The sequence below is a fragment of the Phoca vitulina genome, unplaced genomic scaffold (assembly GCF_004348235.1).
Source record: "Phoca vitulina isolate PV1807 unplaced genomic scaffold, GSC_HSeal_1.0 scaffold24, whole genome shotgun sequence".
NCBI lineage: Eukaryota > Metazoa > Chordata > Mammalia > Carnivora > Phocidae > Phoca > Phoca vitulina.
This window is the reverse complement of record NW_022589727.1, coordinates 19,765,016-19,784,255: the sequence shown is the minus strand read 5'-3', so window position 1 is coordinate 19,784,255 and position 19,240 is coordinate 19,765,016.

Here is a 19,240-nt window from a genome sequence, read left to right as displayed (position 1 = left end):
TAAAATCTTTTAAAAAATAAAAATAAATTTAAAGAAACCTTAGTGTCATCATTTGTTTTTTTCCTTTTTAAAAAAATTTAAGTTCAATTAATTAACATATAATGTATTATTGGTTTCAGAGGTAGAGGTCAGTGTAGTGTCATCATTTAAAAAAAAAAGTGCATTTTTACAAAAGTAGAGTTTTGGCTCCATGCCCAACGTGGGGCTTGAACTCACCACCCCGAGATCAAGGGTCGCATGCTCTACCGCCTAAGCCAGCCAGGTGCCCCTTGGCGTATTTTTTAATAAACAAATACAGTTGGCTCTTCTGTTATACTTTTAAATACACATCTGGGATTGTATAAATCAAACTGATTTCTCTTCAGGTGTATATTTTTAATCGTTTCTATTTCCACTGAGGATTAAAAGGGCCCCGCACTGGTGTTAAACTGAGGGTTATAGGTGTGCAGGCAGCTGGGGAGTTCTCCCTGTGTCTGAGATGCAGGCCTACTCTCTGGGGAGCATTTCCTACACTGTGCCGTGGCTTACCTTGTATGGGCTGCGGCCACACTTACTTTATCTAGAGTTATCTGGAACATTTGGGCCTCCTTGATTTATGTGAGTGAATGAAAGAAAACCATTAATATATCTAAACAATAAAGATAGCAGGTGTGACAGCTGAACCCAGCCGTGAGGAGACCAGATTCCTGCAGTTTCCTACCTGCTATGGCCATGCTGGATGTGCCCTGTGCCTGGGGGTGACTGGCATCACCCCTGGTCATCAGGCCAGAGCACTTTGGGGATCTAGTCTGAGGCCGGAGAACGTGCTTCCACCACAGAAGCACCAAGAGGGCATGTGGCTTTGTGTGACGTGGTGGCTCATTTCCTTAACAGATAAGCGGTACCTGGCTTCCTTGAGGTTTAGAGATCTCAGAGTTAGCTTTTGTCATTAAGCTTCCAGTGGGGGGGAGGGGGGATATATATGTCACTTGGAGTGGCAAAATAATAAGAGTGAAATCCTGAGGTTTCTCCTTCTGCATTTGAAGGCCTACCTGGAAAGGGAAACTTATGGGGTTCCAAGGAATAGTTTCCTTATAAAAGACCTACAACTTATATACACAGAATCATCCCATAAAAATTGGCACCCTGGTCTAGGGGATCAGGGGCAGGAGGCAAATGCCCCTGTGCTCGTCCACACCTCTCTGGCTTTCTGAGACAGCTTTCCTACCTTTTAGCCTATAGTTCACTTGCAGCAGAGTTCATCTGTAGGAACTATTCATGGGAAGCAGGGAGCTGGGTGCCCAGGACCCCACCAGGGACAGTTACTTCTCTAACACTGGCTCCGGAGTCCAGAGTGAGTTCCAGATAGTGCCTTAATAGTGGCTTAAAGCACTTTCTTTAAAAGCCTTATTGATAAACAGACGGATTTCTATTTGAGAGGGATAGACCAGGGCTTCTCAACTCTGGCTGCCTGTTAGAATCATCTGGAGAGCTCAAAATCTCAGGGATTTTATGGTTTCTTCGATGAATTGAAAACAGAGAAAAAGATGATTCTAACAGACTGTTTCTCTTGGAAACCAACCTCCAGCACCTTGCTTGCTCTTAATTGACTTATTGGAGTTGACCCAAATAGAAACGTATCTCATCTCATCCACCCACCGGCTCTATCACTCACTGAGTAAGGAAGATGGAGGGCTTAGGAAGCCGAACTTGGCACCTTGCATGCCGGATGACACATAAGGCGATGTAGGATGCTCGGAGAAATCTGCGGTCCTAGCATTTCTAAACCATCTCTTCTCCCAATCCACACACCTGCTTCCAGAACCTTCAATGGAAAGGAAAGTCAAGAGCAGGAAAACAGCCCTTTTCTCCTGCGGGAGGCATCTTAGTGACAGAAGTGGAATTGTCTGAATGTCACTCTGCACTTAGCAACAACAAAAACAACAACAAAAAACAAACCCCAGACTCTGGAGTGTTCGAAGAAGAGCGTCCATCTCCTGGTGATGAGGAGTCCAGCATCCTGGCTGAGAAAGAATCTCCAAGGATGGACGACTGGAGAATCAGAAGAAAGGGGGAGCTAGGGACTTACTTGTTCTTGATGGCAGATCTTTCAGTGGGTTTGGCTTGTGCTTCTATAGAGTAAGACATGAGAAAAAAGGGGAGGGGAAATTAGGTTTTGAGAGAACTAGAGGCTCAAGCAATTTTTGTTGTTGATGTTGCAGGTTGTTTCTTTCGCGGTTAGTCCATAAAAGGAAACAGGAATTTAGACCCTTACTTCTCTGCTTTTCTGAGCAGCCTGGGAAGGTAGAGCCCAGATGGAATATATGCGGAAACTCTCCGATGGGTTTGGGACTCTAGTGTGTGTTTTTCACTCCAAAACGCCTCTGTTGTCGTCCCTCTAAGTAACTACATGTAGCTTGACAGATGTCTTGGTGGTAACGTTGTAAAGGAAAACCAGAGAGACAAACCGCTTCGCTTAACTGCTGCCAGCATCGATGTCACTTAGAAAGTGTAGGACACTTAGGAGAATCTTAATTCAAGTCACACAGAGGACACTTTCACACCCTGTCCTCTAGGGCCTGGCTGAGCCAGATCATTGACGAGGTTTGATCTTGTCACTCTTATAGAAATATTGCCAAAGATAAAACAAATTAAAAATAAATAAAAACAAACACAAACTGCGGAGTGGACGTTAGTAAGGAAGATAAAAAGGTTGCAAAGGCACTGCGGTCATGTGACTTCCAGCTTCCGAAGTCTGTGCTGGTGCTTTGTGAGTATTTAGGTAGGAAAGAAGGGTTTGGTCAGGCTGGAGGGGAGACTAGAGGAAAGGGGTGGGGGAGCTGCTCATTGGACTGGGAACACAAGAGGGGAGCATGACCAGCAGCTCCCAGGCTCAGGTTGGGGAGCCGGGCATGATCCAGGTACCGGGGCAGGTTGTGTAGCCCTGAAACATGGGTATAGCAGTCCCGGGAGGGTGTTCATGCTGTTAACTGTGCCAGGCAGGCCCCAGACCCCTTTGAGCTGCCTGGTCCCCGCATCCTTCTCAAACACTTTCCAAGTTCATAAACAAACACTTTCAAAGAGCGGTTCACATATGTGGGGGACAAAATTGAACTTTGCTTTAACCTTTTTTTTTCTTTTTTTTTATTATGTTATGTTAATCACCATACATTACATCATTAGTTTTTGATGTAGTGATCCATGATTCATTGTTTGTGTATAAAACCCATGGCTCCATTCAATACGTGCCCTCTTTAATACCCATCACCAGGCTAACCCATCCCCCCGCCCCCCTCCCCTCTAGAACCCTCAGTTTGTTTCTCAGAGTCCATAGTCTCTCATGGTTCGTCTCCCCCTCCGAATTCCCCCGCTTCATTTTTCCCTTCCTACTATCTTCTTCTTCTTTTTTTTTTTTTAACACAAAATGTATTATTTGTTTCAGAGGTACAGGTCTGTGATTCAACAGTCTTACACAATTCATAGCACTCACCATAGCACATACCCTCCCCAATGTCTATCACCCAGCCACCCATCCCTCCCACCCCCACCACTCCAGCAACCCTCAGTTTGTTTCCTGAGATTAAGAATTCCTCATATCAGTGAGGTCATATGATACATGCCTTTCTCTGATTGACTTATTTCGCTCAGCATAATACCCTCCAGTTCCATCCACGTCGTTGCAAATGGCAAGATTTTGTTTTTTGATGGCTGCATAATATTCCATTGTATATATATACCACATCTTCTTTATCCATTCATCTGTTTTTAAACATGAAAGTTTTAAGAAATGTATTACTGTGACCATAGAGGCATGGGGAAGGTAAACTTAAGGTCTCCATGCATTGTCTGAGGAAAGTTGTCTCATGCTGTCTGTTTTATAGTTGGAAACTTGATAGATTTACATGGAAATATTAAAAAGGAGATCTGTGAATGTCTTTTGAGTGTTTGGTGGGTGGGGGGCAGGATAGAACAAAACAGAATTACTATATTTCTTAGCAGGTACCTGCAGTTTCCAAAATGCTTCATGTCCTTTTTTTTTAAAAAAAAAGAATTTTCCAGGTCAAGGATATGTTTCCAGAGTTATGAAGTAATGTAGGAAATAATCGTGTCCCCATAAAACAAATCCATTCAAAAGAAGACATAAAAATACCCTATAGGGACGGCAAAGGAAAGAAGCTGTGCCTTGTGTCCAAGCACAAATGGGGAAGGTCAATGTTAGTAAAAATCCCTCCCACTGGAACAGTGTGGCTCACCAAACATCCGAATAGTTTTTATTCCCACTGGTTTCCTCCTCAATAATCGGATCTTCTAATCAATTTCACTTTCGGGAAAGAATACTGAAAATAGACTTGCATCTATATGCTTTAAATTCATGGTCCCAATGTTAGACTGAAAGCTCTGATAGATAAAGATAATAGTTTGATCCAGGGTCCTGACAGGTGTTTCAAATTTGACCAGGAGGGCTCTCACCCACCAGACTGCCACTTGCTTTCGGTCCTTCTGGTGCCAAGAAACAAACGGTAACTCATGGACTTGCTGATGTGCTTAACTGTCATGTCATGTCATGTCAGGAGAGTGATGATCCAGTCTGTGCCTGTCCTTTGGTCAAGTGGAGGAAGATGAGGAGCACACAATTCCTCTCAGACAGGTGTCAACCAGCCTACAAGGCACTCTCTTCCATTCACAGTATTACCTTCTGGAGACTTTCTAATGGAATTTTAGGAATCCTCCATTTTAATTCAGTTTTCTCATAATAAGAATAGAAACTCCACCTTCATTTCAAATGAGAAAAATCACATTTGTTTCCTGGATTTCTTTCCCTCTGCTTTATCATCATCATTAGTATTTAATGATTTCATCATTGAACTCTAATACAATTACTCTTTAAAAAATAAATTTTATTGTTTTATAATGAGAAATAAAAATTTAGGAAAATATTAAGAAGGAAAAATAAGAAAGAAAATGTCACATATTTTTCAACCAATGAAAAAATTAAAAATGGTACTTTGAGGTTATTTATGCTCTTTTTTCCATGTAATGATTTTTTTAAAAACTCAACATAAACATAATATAGAGAGTGAAAAGGCAATATGCAGACATTCCTGGGAAAAGATGTTTGCAATAAAGTGACAAAAACCTCATATCCAGATTATTAAAAAGTTCCTACAAAGTAATAAGAACAAAACAACCTAATAGAAAAATGGGCAAAAGACTTGAATGGGTACATTGCTAAAAAAGATATTGAAGGGGCCCCTGACTGGCTAGGCCAGTGGAGCATGCAACTCGATCTTGGGGTCATGAGTTTGAGCCCCACTCTCGGTGTAGAGATTGCTTAAAAAAAGAAAAAAAAAGATATTTGAATGGCTCAGAAACATATGAAAAAGTGTACAAACTCACTAATCATAAGGAGAATGCAAATTAAAACCACAATAACAAACCACTACGTACCTCCTGGATGACAAAGATTAAAGTAACTGATAGTATCAAATGTTGGTGAGGAGGTAGAGCAACTGGAACTCTCATGCACTTCTCATGACAGTGTAAATTGGCACAACACTTTGGAAAACTTTTAGTCAGAATTTACTAAAAATGAACACACATACACCCTGCAACCATCAATTCCTCTCCTAGGTATGTACCTAATAGAAGTGTGTACATTTGTGCAACAGAAGTCATGCTCACTGTAGCACTATTTGTAATAGCCCCAAACTAGAAGGGGCAAAATGTCCATCAATAGTAGAATAGACAAAAATGCTTTATTTGTGTAAGAGAATAATACTACAGAGCAATCAGAATTATTGCTAAATGTAGCAATATAGATAAATCTCACAAACATAAGCAAAAGAAAAGACACACAGAAGTACAGTTGACCGTTGAACAAACAGGGGTTAGGGGCCTTGACCCCAAATGCAGTGGAAAATCCACCTGTAACTTTTGGCTCCCCAAAAACTTAACTACTAATAGCCTACTGTTGACAGTCGATTAACATACCTTGTGTATGTTCTATGCATTATACACTCTATTCTTACAATAAAGTAAGCTAGGGAAAAGAAAATGTTAATAACAAAATCATAAGGAAAATAAAATGCATTTACAGCACTGTACTATATTTATTGAAAAAAATCCGCATATAAGTGGACCCACACAGTTATGTTGTTCAAGGGTCAACTGTACATATTTATGGTCCCACTTATATACTCCAAAGTTAGGCAAAACTTATTTATGATGATTCAAGTTTGGTTATTTTCTGTGTTGTGGTGACTGAGAGGGGACCTAAGGGGGATTTTGGGATGCTGGCAATGTTTGATTTCTTGTTCTGGGTGGTGTGTACATGTCTGTGCTCACTTAGAGAAAATCTATTGAGCAATAAATCTATGGTTTTATACTCTTCTGTGTGTATAAATGTCAAGAAAGATCCACTTTATAAAATGTCATTTAGCAAAGAAAAGGACACTGTTTTCAAGATGTTTGCGAAGAGTCTAATTTTTTCCCCCTAAAATGAATTGGAAAAAAAAGCAACATTTCAAAATTACTATATTCTTTTATATAGTTTATTATTGTAAACATGTGAAACAAAATTAAAATTAAACATTATAAGTAAACCAACATAGTTTTAAATCTTGTAAAAATATTATATCTAACTTTTTTTACTTAAAAAAAGGATATTTAGTGTTACTAAAGATTCGTCATAAATATAATCTCTGATGTCTATTGTTAGATCAAAATTTGTTAACCCTTGGGGCACCTGGGTGGCTCAGCTGTTGAGCGTCTGCCTTTGGCTCAGGTCATGATCCCAGGGTCCTGGGATCGAGCCCTGCATCAGGCTCCCTGCTTGGCGGGAAGCCTGCTTCTCCCTCTCCCACTCCCCCTGCTTGTGTTCCTGCTCTCGCTATCTCTCTCTCTGTCAAATAAATAAATAAAATCTTAAAAAAATTTGTTAACCCTTTTCCTCCTGTAGGACTGGGTAATTTTAAATTTAGGGATATTATTAAAAATGCTACAATGAATATCTTGGGGCATAATTTTTTTCTATAGTTCAAATTATTTGCAGATGTGGAATTACTGGGTTAGAGAGCATAGAGATTTTTAACTCTTAATGTATATTATTATATTGCTCTTTTAAAGGGCTGCTCCAAAGCAATGTTTAGTTGACAAAACTAAAAGACAACCTATGGAATGGGAAAAGATATCTGCAAATGTCTTGTTAGATAAAGGGGTAGTATCCAAAATCTGTAAAGAACTTATTAAACTCACCAAAAAAACACAAAATCCAGTCAAGAAATGGGCAGAAGACATGAACAGACATTTCTCCAAAGAAGACATACAACTGGCCAACAGACACATGAAAAAATGCTCAACATCACTTGGCATCACAGAAATACAAATCAAAACCACAATGAGATACCTCCTCACACCTATCTCAGAATGGCTGAAATTAAGAAGTCAGGAAACAACAGATGTTGGCGAGGATGCAGAGAAAGGAGAACCCACTTAACACTGTTGGTGGGAATGCAAACTGGTGCAGACACTCTGGAAAACAGTATGGAGTTCCTCAAAAAGGTAAAAATACCCTATGACTCAGCAATTGCACTACTAGGTATTTATCCAAAGGATACAAACATAGTGATCTAGGGCGCCTGGGTGGCTCAGTTGGTTAAGCGACTGCCTTCGGCTCAGGTCATGGTCCCGGAGTCCTGGGATCGAGGCCTACATCGGGCTCCCGGCTCAGCAGGGAGCCTGCTTCTCCCTCTGACCCTCTCCCCTCTCATGCTGTTTCTCTCTCTCTCTCTCTCTCTCTCAAATAAATAAATAAATAAAATCTTTAAAAACAACAACAACAACAAAAAAAACCATAGTGATCTGAAGGGGCACCTGCACCCCAATGTTTATAGCAGCAATGTCCACAAGAGCCAAAATATGGGAAAAGCCCAGCTGTCCAACAACAGATGAATGGATAAAGAAGATGTGGTATATATATATATATATATTCAATGGATAATGAAGATGTGATATATATCTGTTGTATATATGTGTATATGTACCTATATACATATATATTCAATGGAATATTACTCAGCCATTCAAAAAGAATGAAATCTTTCCATTTGCAATGACGTGGATGGAAGTAGAGGGTATTATGCTAAGTGAAATAAGTCGTTTAGAGAAAGACAAATATATGATTTCACTCATATGGAATTTAATAAATAAAATTGATGAACATAGGGAAAGGAAAGGAAAAATAAAATAAGATGGAAACAGGGAGGGAGACAAATATAAGAGACTCTTAAAGTATAGAGAACAAACTGAGGGTTCCTGGAGGGGAGGTGGTGGGGGATGGGGTAACTAGATGATGGGCATTAAGGAGGGCACTTGATGGAATGAGCAATATGCAACTGATGAATTTCTAAATTCTACCTCTGAAACTGATAATACACTATATGTTAATTAAATTGAATTTAAATAAAAAATTACAAAAAATAAAGGGCTGCTCCAGTACACACTCTAGCAACATGTGATTATACTTACTTCATTAAAATTTCACTGATGCTATTTTTTTGTTTCTTTAATCTTTGCTAATTTTATTCGTAAAAATGCATCTCTTTTGCAAAGATCAAAACTTATTCTGGGGGCACTTGGGTGGCTCAGTCAGTTAAGTGTCTGCCTTCAGCTAAGGTTGTGATCCCAGGGTCCTGGATTGAGTCCCACATCAGGCTCCCTGCTCAGCTGGTAGTCTGCTTCTCCCTCTGCCCCTCCTCCAACTCATGCTCTCAGGCTCTCTTGCAAAAATTAAAAAAAACAACAACTTATTCTGCAAATACTGCATTTGCTGAATTTCTCTTTTGCATTTGTCTGCAAAACAGATTTACCAGCCACATAAGACTGTCTTTAACCCAAATAATGTTGTCCAGCATAAAAATGCTTATGTTCACCAGACATTTGAAGAATCATGTCAAACCTTTTTGTTGCCAATTGTGTCTTAAAAATAAAAGTTATTTGTAAATATCTTCCGTATGCATCCTAAAAGAACTCTTTTTAAAAAACATAAGCACAACATAATCATATCTAAAAAGATAATTCATTAATTTCATTACTCAGTCAACATTCACATTTTCCCATTGTCATAAATGTGTGAGTGGTTTTTTCCCTTAAATTCAGATCTAAATAAGTTCATACATTATGATTGATTGATATGTCTCAGATATCTCTTTTAATTTAGGTTTTCTGTTTAATTTATTTCCCACCGTAGGTTTATTGTTGTGCATGATGTTAAAGAGAGTGGTTTTTAGTCCTATAGGGTTCCTACAGCCTGGTTTGTACTGATTACATTCCCGTGGTATTTTTAAAACCACATTCATGTATCCTCTATTTTTCCTACAAATTGATAATCAACACCTGACACTTGATAAAATGCAGATTCCTTTTTTTTTAAATCAAGATTACTTCATAGGTCGTATATGTACTTCCCTTACAAGGTACATAATGTCTGGTTGTCTCTTTTTATGCTGTTTGTAGCCATTGATGGTCACTGCCTGGACAATGAATTCATTAGGACTTGCAAAAATCGTGATGAATTCTGCTATTTCTTCTTCATTTGTTAGTTTGAATATTTTAATAAAGAGAATCTTCTCCCTCAACTATTTCATTACCCTGAGACACGGTTTATATAGGAAAGGTAGATTAAATGCTTTGTTTACTAGTTTTCAAAATAATGACTTTGTTCCCTGCTATTTTCCACAGGTGAACCGTGAGTTTTGTTTGTTAATATCTCGATTTCAAGGACTTAAATGGATTTGATGTTTCATTCCAGTGCAGTTACCCTTTGTGATGTACAAATGGACACATCTTTGGCCAGTAGGGGCCCCATCAAATGGGCTCTCGTGTCTTTTTGACGTGATCCTAATATTCCTCGATAGCTTTTTTTCTTTCTGATATGACAGGATGTTCCAGGCTCTTTAAACAATGTTTTAGGGGCACCTGGCTGGCTCAGTCATTGGAGCATATGACTCTTGATCTGGGGGGTTGTGAGTTTGAGCCCCACATTGGGTATAGAAGTTATTTAAAAATAAAATCTTTAGGGGTGCCTGGGTGGCTCAGTCGTTAAGTGTCTGCCTTCAGCTCAGGTCATGATCTCAGGGTGCTGGGATTGAGCCCCATATCGGGCTCCCTGCTCGGCGGGAAGCCTGCTTCTCCCTCTCCCACTCTCCCTGCTTGTGTTCCCTCTCTCGCTGTGTCTCTCTGTCAAATAAATAAATAAAATCTTTAAAAAAATCTTTAAAAATGTTTTAAATCAAATTTATCCTTAAAGGATGAATATTTTCAGCCATTGAAGATACTCAGAAAGGGAACCTTTGAATCTGAATACAGTTCTCACACTGGAATCCTCCCAAATATTCTGAGCAATGGCAGCTTCCTTCAGGAGATGGAAAAGGTGTCTACTTGTATGATACAACTGTCATCAATCTGTAAGTTTTTTGTATTTTTAATAAAAGCCATTTACATTCTTTCCTGGTTAGTCATGGATGGCTTACATGTCTGACTCCCCTGCTAGTCTGTATTCTGAGAACGAAATCTTGCCTTATTCATCTCTGTAGCCCTAGCACAGCACTTGTCACTTAGTAAGTACTTAGGAGACATATTTTTTCATTTTTGACTTTAGAATTAAAATAAATAAATTTAAAAGGGCTATATAATATGGGAAGTACAGTAAGGGAAACAAGCCCCTGCATTTCCAGAACCACACACATGCACTGTTAGACGTCCGTCTGGGTGACTGGCTTTGCACCAGAAAACGATGAGTTTACAATTTGTATTAAGATAGCTTTGCATAAATGAAGCAATTTCTCTAATAACGTCTATATACACAAAGATCTATACAGTTATGTTTAGTCTTAAAATACTTTCATGTTTATAACCAGCTTTTAACCCTCCTCCAGATGCTTAGCAAAATATATGAACACAAGTATAAGTAAGGCCATTTTGTAAGTTGGGAGCTAAGGAATAGAAAAGCCTAATGACTTCAGTGAGGACACAGAGGAAATGTCAGAGCCGAAGGGGGGCGGGGATGATCTAGTTCTCAGCTCTGTCATCAGTGCCTTCCAGAGCCTCTGGTGCAGAACTGCTGGGAAGAGCCCAGCCCTGCCCAGCCCAGGTAGCACGTGGCAGGACTGGAGTTTCTGGGGGCAGCGTCGCAGGCCTCACCCTTGTGGGATGGTATTGCCATTTCAAGGAAAGGACTAGAACACGTATCTTTTCAAGGGACCAGAAATACCACCCTTTTAGGAGGCTAAATTTCGCCTGCTTTTCAACACTCTTTTGGAACACGAGTTACTCATTCCACTTCAAATGAAATTACTTAGGAAAAAACTCTTTCACATAAAGTACGAAGGGCCGTTTTTGGAAACAGAGACCAGTTCCAAATTCTGGTTCTACCGCTTATTAGCCTCTCTACATCTCAGTTTTCTCATGCGTGGAATGAGATACCGTTCACCAGAAATGATCTGTGTTAGGGTTCACTATCTGCATGAGGGAACTGCCTGAGGAAGGACTTGGGGGGTGCTGTGGGGCCGGGTTGCTGGGACAAGGTCCCCACCCGACATTAAGTGAAAGTGGAGTTTAAGTGTTGAAGATTTCTAAACTGTGAGCAAAGATACGCTGTGAATTCTCATTTTCTCAAGTGACAAACACTTCAAGGGCTCCCAGGCTCCAAAGTAGGGGTTCAGGGGTATTGGGGTGGGATGGCAAGATCAAAGCTGTGGCTACAGTGGGGTGAACGTCTGGACTCACTCAGATTAGCAGTTGCAGCCTGGTAGCAGAGGGGTCTGCTGAGAAAGTGATCCCTGTGGCGGAGACCGGTGGTGCCCCGTGGAACCAGGTGAGGTGCTGATATCCTTGGGAGCCCCTTCCCAGGGGTGGGATTTGCTGCACCTGTGAGCAATGTCTAGCACTACTGCTCCTAGGGGTGGGGGGCGTGGAGCTCTGCATCTCAGATTTTCGGTCCATTTACAATGTCCTTTTTTTTTTTTTTTTTTTAAAGATTTGATTTATTTATTTGACAGAGAGAGACACAGTGAGAGAGGGAACACAAGCAGGGGGAGTGGGAGAGGGAGAAGCAGGCTTCCCACCAGGCAGGGAGCCCGATGTGGGGCTCGATCCCAGGACCCTGGGACCATGACCTGAGCCGAAGGCAGATACTTAACGACTGAGCCACCCAGGTGCCCCAATTTACAATGTCCTTATTCAAGCTTTCCTTGGGCAGACTCGAGGCTCCCGAGGGATCCCCTCCCCTGACGGAAGCTGGGATATTTTACCCCAGGAGTCCTGTCCCCACCTGGCGGCTCCTGCCCAGTCCAGTGCATACTCATGCAGGCAGAATCACCTTTAAACCTTTCAAAGGGATTTTAGATCCTGGTGGGACTGCTGTGCTTTGGGAAGGATTAAATTAATTAGACTTAATATCCTACATACTGTGAGTCAGAAATTTAGTGACCTCTTCTCAATTCACCTTCTTCCCTTAACCTTTTTTCTTCAAGGCTACATAAAAGTTGAAAGAATAGTGCAATGAACACCACGCTATCTTTCACCTCTTCTGCAGAATCTGCGCAGAGAGAAGCCCGGGAGCCAGCACAAGATGTGTCTACAGTGTACAGCTGGTTCTGGAAGATACTGAAGCTGGCCACACTAAAGCTTTAAGCCAAAGTGTTTTTTGAAATTAGTGAGGTGATTGCTTAGGCTCATTTGGGAAAGAAAAAGTGGCTTCAGGGCTGGTGGCTGTCAGGGATCCTACATGAAGAGCGCCTTGGTGCCTCAAGGGCATTGAGTTTCCCGGGGCGGGGTGGGGGTGGGCTCTGTTGCTATATGAGCCCTGGTATCGGTAATGCCCATGTTGGGGGCCCCTGGCCTTCGTGAGCTCTTGGGGCCTCTGTCCTCTAGCAATAATTTGCTTCCCATTTCCTGGAACCTTGTAGTATAAGAAGTGGGCCTTGTAGTATAATTACCCTAAATTGTTACAACTAAGTTTTAAATGACAGGGAATGAACCCTCTTTACTTACTTGAAAAGAAGCTAAGGAAGACACCTGAAATGTCAGGAGGACTTTTAAAAGGATGCAGAACTCATTTCTCCTTCTATGGAGAACACCATCTCCCAGTTTTTCCGTATGGCTCTGAAGCCATTGCCGGTGCAGGGTGGCCAGATCTGCAAATTCTCATCCCTGGGGAAGATTTAATTGCCTTTGTCAAATAGCAATTAAGAGGACTAACTCCTTCCATGCATGGCCACGTTTGCTTTAACTTTTTCATTCAACACTTAAGAAAACAGCTCATCAGGACAATGAGCTATGACCTCAGTCACCTCGCCGTGGATATTCAAATTGTATCATGTTATTGTGGAAAGGCCTGGCCTTGCTTGCTTAATTTGCTGAAATACACTACCGATTTTTCTTAGTGTCTTTCAGTTAGGATGGTGGGGTGGTCTCACCTTAAAGGGGACTGTGGTAGAAAGTGGGGTGGGGGTTTCTGGAAGAACCCCTACTCTTTCTGTTTCTGGCGGAGGGGAGGGGTGTCATAAAGAAATTCAGCTGCATCAGACTCATTAGATACTAACTACCTCTTCTTTTTCATCCCAGGACCCTCGAGATCACGACCCCACGACCCGAGGCAAAAGCAGACGCTTTTAACCTACTGAACCACCCAGGTGCCCCAGAATCTCTGCTTTCTGAGAGCATGAAAGTTCTCTCCTATACTGTGTGGCTCCAGGCTGCCAGAGAGGAGCAGGGAGAGATGGAAGCCTTATTTACCTAAGGACATACTAACAGAGAAAAACATTGCATTGTTTCTTTGTCTTTTATCCCCTGACTGTGGCACTGCAATACCCTGAGAAAATCGAAGTTGCCCTTTATACAAAAAACAAAGAAGAGGCACCTGGGTGGCTCAGTTGTTAAGCTTCTGCTTTTGGCTCAGGTCGTGATCCCGGAGTCCTGGGATAGAGCCCGGCGTCGGGCTCCCTGCTCAGCGGGAAGCCTGCTTCTCCCTCTCCCTCTGCTGCTCCCCCTGCTTGTGCTCTCTCTCTCTCTGTCAAATAAATAAATAAAATATTTTAAAAAAACAAAGAAAAACTCCAATCATCCTAATTATTATTTGCACACTTTCATATCTAATGGCATATTCAGACAGCACTGGTAGGTTTTGGGTCAAGGAATTAAGCAGTTGATACTTTTAAGGGCCAGTTCTTTAAATTTGATTTTGATTTTTTCTACTTTTATTGAGATGTGATTGATATATAACATTCCGTAAATTTAAGATGTACAGCATGATGATTTGATACATGTATATATTGCAAAATGATGATTACAATAAAGTTAGCTAACACCATCACCTCATATAACTACCATTTGTGTGTGTGTGTGGTGACAACGTTTAAGATACTCTCTTAGCAACTTTCAAGTATGTGACACAGTATTGTTAACTACAGTCACTGTGAGGTACATTCGACCCCCAGAACTTATTCACCTTTTTTTTTTTTCCTTTAGGGAGGGAGGGGGAAGCAGGGACAGAGGGTGAGAGAGAGAATCTCAAGCCGACTCAAAGCTCAGCGCAGAGCCCGACTCGGGGCTTGATCTCAGCACCCTGAGATCATGACCTGAGCCGAAATCAAGGGTCAGATGCTTAATCGACTAAGCCACCCAAGCACCCCTAGAACTTATTCATCTTAATGAGGGGCTGTTCCGTAGAAAATACAGGCATGATAACTCTCTCCAAACAACTTAGAATCTTACTAACACAAGGCACACAAGAGTTAGAAATGCCGCAGCTGGGGCTGAAGGAAGTCAGGAGAGTCACACCAGTGACGGTAGGAGCAGCCTGGGAGACAATGAACGGGCGGGCTTCAACGTGGCAAATACTACAACACATAACACATACATGATGCGAATGGCGGTCTGACAGATACACGCTGGAGTGGCGCGTCATGGGAAGGAGACTAGGGTTGCGTGTGGGGGCTGTCAAAGGGGACTGCTGATTTTTATTGCACCCATGTATCACTTGCATAGTCAGTGGTGTGCTGGCAAATGTTTAAGAAGCAGTTCTCTCTCTCTCTCAGAAAAAAGGTTCCTATCATAGGGTTCTCCATGGTGTAAATACTTCCACTATGGCTAAATTCAAGCAACCAATATAAGACCAACCAGCTCACAGATTCTTGGACATTTAAGAACTCGAGCACTTATTATGTGCCAGATTCTGGGTCAAGCACTGGGAGAGATGGAGAAAAAAGTCTGATGTAATCCTTATCTGCCAGGCGACAGAAATATAGCAGCAGGGAAGCTCAAAGAGGAACTAGCGGAAGGACAGATTAGCCTCGGCAGGTGTGGCGAAGCAGGAGAACCAGAGAAAGGTCTCTGAATGAGCTTTGAAAGATGGGGTGATAGCTAAGTAATTAAAGAATCAGAAAAGACCCCAAAGCATGGATGTACATGATGCATTCAGGGAGTTGCATAAGATTATTGGCACCAAGAATAGAATGAGGCCAGAAAAGAAAGTTGGGGCCATATTGTCAAAGGCGATGAATTTTGCTTTGTAGTAATGAGAGCTACAGACAATTTTTGAGAAGCATCCAGCAATAATTCTTAAAAAAAAAAAGATTTTATTTATTTATTCATTTGAGGGGGGGGTGGGTAGGGGCAAAGACAGGGGGAGAGAGAATCCCAAACAGACTCCCCCCGAGCACAGAGCCACAGGGGGCTCAATCTCACCACCCTGAGATCATGACCTGAGCCAAAATCAAGAGTCAGACGTTTAACCGACTGAGCCACTCAGGCGTGCCAACATCTAGCAACAATTCTGACGGCAGTGGGGAGACTAACCTGTAAAAGAGATCACTGCAGGGCGCCTGGGTGGCTCAGTTGGTTAAGCGACTGCCTTCGGCTCAGGTCATGATCCTGGAGTCCTGGGATGGAGTCCCATGTTGGGCTCCCTGCTCAGCAGGGAGTCTGCTTCTCCCTCTGACCCTCCCCCCCTCATATGCTCTCTCTCTCTCATTCTCTCTCTCAAATAAATAAATAAAATCTTAAAAAAAAAAAAAAAAAAAAAAAGAGATCACTGCAATGTTTCAAACAGAATATAACGAGAGTTTCAATTAAGGCAATGCAGTAGAGATAGAAATGGGGCCGATCCAAATGGCATTTAGGGAGGAAGAACTGACAGGACATTGGATTGGCTGAAGTGAGTGGAAGAGATTGGTTGCTGGAAGATAATACCCAGGATTTTGAGAAATGACCACGCTGCCCCCCGTGGAAATGAGTGACTTGCGATCCCAGTTCATCATTTTCTTTGTATCTTGCTGACATTTGTGAGTTTGAAAGGGAGAAGGTCTGAGACATGAGTGACAGGCCATGAAGATGGCTTTGTTTTACTGTATTTGGATTTATAGATCTTGATTCTGGATACTTATGCTATGAAAATTATGGACTTCTGATTTGGGATGATGGGCCTTTCACAAAACTGGGGAATAATAATTACCCCAGGAGTTTACTGGATAAATAAGAATTTATCCATGGAGCTTGAAAAGAGAATAAATAGGGGAAGGGAGGAAAGCACCTAGGTAAACCTGTGAATCCAGTTGTTCCGAAGAGCAGTAGGCATGACATAGAAAGAATAAGGGAGCGGGAGGTGTTTGGTGATTCACATGAGAAAACAGTTGGGAAGGAGGCCAGAAATAATAGTTAGTGCCTTAGATGTCTGCGTCCAAACACACATGGCGTAGGTAACAAGCAAAGTCAACTCAGGATTATAACACCAGGTGTAAACATGATGATCTCGCTGAAACCTTGTGGATGGGACTCAAGACTTACACCCAGTGATGAAATCAAACCTATGCCCTATTCAAAAGAAGCTTGCCTACGAAGCAGGGAAGGGGATTCATGTGTGTTGTAGAGGAACCACCTAGAAGCCCACTGAAGAGCATACAGATGAATATTTAGAAGGAGAGGATCAGAACATTACTATATACCATTTGGCCAGAAGGTAATGGGGAAAAAATTAAATTTCACATTTGTATAAAATATCCAGATAAAATTCTTTCAAATTTAAATGGGAAATCTGACCCTGATTTCACAAACATAACATTTTTATATGTTTTTATGCTTGAAATAGTTACATGTGGTTCCTCACAAAACTTTTTGTTTTTATTATTTTATTTTATTTTATTTTATTTTTAAAGATTTTATTTATTTGAGAGAGAGAGAGAATGAGAGACAGAGAGCATGAGAGGGGGGAGGATCAGAGGGAGAAGCAGACTCCCTGCCAAGCAGGGAGCCCGATGTGGGACTCGATCCCGGGACTCCAGGATCATGACCTGAGCTGAAGGCAGTCGCTTAACCAACTGAGCCACCCAGGCGCCCAAAACTTTTTATTTTTTAAAAATACTTATTTATTTATTTTAGAGAGAGAGAGCACAAGTGTGAGGGGCAGAGGGAGAAGGAGAGAGAATCTCAAGCAGACTCTGCGCTGAACATGGAGGCTGACGTGGGGCTCGATCTCATGACCCTGAATCACAACCTGAGCTGAAACCAAGAGCTGGACATTGAACGAACTGTGCAACCCAGGCGCCCCTGACAAAAACTTTTTTTAAAATGACCTCTTGAAACTCTCAATAATCTCTAACAAGGAAAAAAATTTTGTTGTATAAGTGGGTAACAAAAAAATTGAAATGTTTTTTTTATTTTTTATTTTTTAATTTTTTAAAAAATATTTTATTTAGTTATTTGACAGAGGGAGAGACAGTGAGAGAGGGAAAACAAGCAGGGGGAGTGGGAGAGGGAGAAGCAGGCTTCCCACCGAGCAGGGAGCCCGATGTGGGGCTCGATCCCAGGACCCTGGGATCACGACCTGAGCCGAAGGCAGATGCTTAACGACTGAGCCAACCAGGCGCCCCTGAAATGTTTTTATAATTATTTAAACATGTACAAAAGTACTATTTACAACTATTTAAAAATGTACAATAGGACTATAGATAATCAAGTAGTACTTCCCTTTTTTCCCATTGACATATGTAATGTTGAAATTCATATGATAAGGCAAACAGATTCTTTATGATGGACAGATACACTCCACTTGCCAATGGGGATAACCCTCTAGTCAGGTTAATAACCCCCTGTAGCCACTGTCTGTGGTGTTTTGTTATAGTGGCCTCAGCAAACTCATCCAGTGGAAATAGAGTTCAGCCCCCAGGAGAGGGGGGCACTGGTGAGGACCAGGCAGTATGTTAGGGTAACAACCAAGCAGGGGAGTGGAACTTCAGCCCCAGAGGAGGAATGAAAATGAAAAAGGGGAATGGAGACAATGTCTAGTGAATTTTGGGCAAACTCTGTGAAGTTTGTCTAGTCTCACAGACTTTCCCAAAACTCATCTCCCAAACATAAAAGATCTTACATCAAATACAAGGTGGTAAGAACCCAGGAAGGCTGGTTCCACAGAGAGAGCGGCCCAGTGGTTGGGCTACATCATCGTGTGTGAGGTCCTTAGTACCCATGTCTGAGTGGGGTAGGCAAGGCAGTTGTGTGGAAGCAGATTTAAGATTTATTATATAGAAGGATAAATTTTGGCTCAGAATTAAGAGAACTTTCACTTTTTCCTCTATAAGAACATTTGAAATTTAAAATATCATATTGTAAAATAGAAAAAGAAAAAAATCTCCCCACGATTCCACTATCTTTTTTTAATTTAATTTAATTTAATTTATTTATTTATTTTTAAAGATTTTATTTATTTATTTGAGAGAGAGAGAATGAGAGAGAGCACATGAGAGGGGGTAGGGTCAGAGGGAGAAGCAGACTCCCTGCCGAGCAGGGAGCCCGATGCGGGACTCGATCCAGGGACTCCAGGATCATGACCTGAGCCGAAGGCAGTTGCTTAACCAACTGAGCCACCCAGGTGCCCCCCACTATCTTTTTTTTTTTTTAATTTTTTATTGTTATGTTAATCCCCATACATTACATCATTAGTTTTAGATATAGTGTTCCATGATTCATTGTTTGTGCATAACACCCAGTGCTCCATGCAGAATGTGCCCTCCTCAATACCCATCACCAGGCTAACCCATCCTCCCAACCCCCTCCCCTCTAGAACCCTCAGTTTGTTTTTTCAGAGTCCATCGTCTCTCATGGTTCTTCTCCCCCTCCGATTTCCCCCCCTTCATTCTTCCCCTCCTGCTACATTCTTCTTCTTCTTTTTTTCTTTCTTAACATATATTGCATTATTTGTTTCAGAGGT